Below are 2,437 nucleotides of genomic sequence, written 5' to 3' on the forward strand. Positions count from 1 at the left end.
TCCAACCCAGTATGCTTGACCCGAATACCATAACCGGACAGAGTTTTATTTTTTATTTTTATTTTTTTGGTATTATATTTAAGTTATATTGCAAATTACATCCTCTAATTTTATCTAAAATGTGATTAAGTCGTATAACTTTTGATTCAATCAATTCTGTCCTTTAAATTTTAATTTTATCCAATTCAATCTTTCCATTATTATCATTGAAATTGCACTCTAAGTCTCTTAAAAAAAACGTAATTTTGAATAAGTATGACATTTTAAATCATGGAAAAAAAAATCATTTATAACATATTTAAAAAATAAAAATACAGCCCTCACGCGACGTTGAGGTCTTTTGTTCATGCATGTTATTCGTTTTGTTTGTTTAAATTGTGCCATTTGGGGATATTTTAGCTGGAAGTTGTCATTGGATTTTTTGTTTTGAAATTTTTTGGTGTGTATGTTTGTTTGGTTACCAACAAATTGGCATGAAAGGTAAAAGAAACAAACAAAATAACAAATAAAGGCAAAAATTCAAAACTGGCCCTCTAACTTTTAGCATTTTTTATTTCAGTCTTCTAACTTTCAGTTTTATCATTTTAGTCCTCTAACTTTCAATTGTTGTTAATTCAGTATCACGTTAACCATCAGCCAAGTGTCTACGTTAAATGAGCAAAATGACTTCATTTTGGCTTTTTTTTTTTTGAGTAATTAAAAGAAATTAAGAAAACTGCTATTAAAGTCAAAAAAAAAAAAAAAAAAAAAAAAAAAACCTCTGCAATGTGTGTTGGGTTTTCAAGTTTCAGCGTCAGAATGGAAGTTTCCGGCATGGCTTTCTAACGGGTTCCTTGTCTCTCTGGGGCTGTGATTGAGACCCAGTTTGAAAATACCAAGCCATGTAGCTACTATGAGAGTGAGACCACCCACACAGTTTTCTATGGTTATGAATTCTGGGTTTTGTGATAACCGGCATACACAGTACTATTATGAGGGTACAGGTCTTAAGTGTGTTGGACTTGAGAAGAAGAAGGAGGAGAATGGTTCGGATGAACTTACACCAAAGAAGAAGTTGAAATCACTAGTCTCTCACAAGGGACTTGTCCAAGTTTTCTGATATTGGCTTTGGCTTATGATGATGCCGGGAAAACCACCAGTGAGTTACATGATACTCGCACACTAAACAGTACCTGCACAACAAAAATGAGATGACCTACCAGAGAGCACCGATGTGGTGCTGGCCAAATACCCTCCGAAGGTTAAGTTAAAACTCACTTCAACTCTAGAGAGCAAGAGAGTGGTTAATTATGCGTACCTCGATTTGTGAGGGTATTGGGGCTTTTATATTAGTTGAGGATTGACCTTTCTTCCTTGGAATAGAAGTTTTTTCCATATAGGAGTTCGTAGATCGCAAAACCCTTCCCTTGTAGAAGACTAACATTTAGCATGGGATACAAGTTATTTCCTTATATACCTATATGTGGTGGCCAAGTCATGGTTCTGTTAGAACCGTCAACCTCATTCCCATCAGCCTTCTTTATGCCCTTCAGCTTAGAAGGGTCGTCGGCCTTCTTCATATCTTCTAGCCATGAAGGGTCGTCGACCCACTTCGTGCCCTTCAGCATAAGCTGAAGGATTACAGGTGACAGATTAACCTTGATTCCAATCTATACTCATCAGTTGCCCCCTACTCCATATTCCGTCAGCTTACAGTGACGGGTAGGTGGTGTTGTGAAATTTTAAAGTACTCGCAAGTGTACGAACCGTACCGAAATATAGTTTGACAAGAACGAGGTCGAACCCACAGGGACTTGAATGAACGTAGGAAAATTAATTAAACCTTAACCAAATTAATCCTAATCTAGTTTAATAAAAATTGGTTGTTTTGAAATTAAATAAACTAAGCAAATAATAAAATTAAGCAAATAGTTAAACTAAGCAAAAGATATAAAGCAATAAAAAGATGTAAACAATCAAGGGAAAGGAATTAAGGTTTTGGAATCCGCCTTGCAAGTCATATCAGCATATATTTATGATCATTAATTTTTCCCACCTCACTACATGATAATCTAGAAATCAATCTTGCTATCATGGAAAATATTCTCGTTAAAATCCTTATTTTAAAAATCAAAGGCATGTTCTTCTTCGCTTCTTAAGTATAAAACCAAATCATCAATTGTATCCGTAGCCAAACAAATCACAAGATATATCCAATTCTAAAAATCAAATCATAACTGGTATCCATTGACAAACAAATCACAAACGATATCCAATTTTATAATCAAGAATTAATAAACCAAGCATTCAATTAATTAAGACAAATCCTAAATCATGAGAAAAACATGATTGAACTCATATCTAGAATCTCATCTTAGTCAATTGATATGAAGCAAGAACAATTTAAATCATTAAAGAACAACTATTGTGGGAAAAATCAAATCACATAAATATTATT

The sequence above is a fragment of the Quercus suber genome, unplaced genomic scaffold (assembly GCF_002906115.3).
Source record: "Quercus suber isolate HL8 unplaced genomic scaffold, Cork oak 2.0 scaffold_937, whole genome shotgun sequence".
NCBI classification, from domain to species: domain Eukaryota; kingdom Viridiplantae; phylum Streptophyta; class Magnoliopsida; order Fagales; family Fagaceae; genus Quercus; species Quercus suber.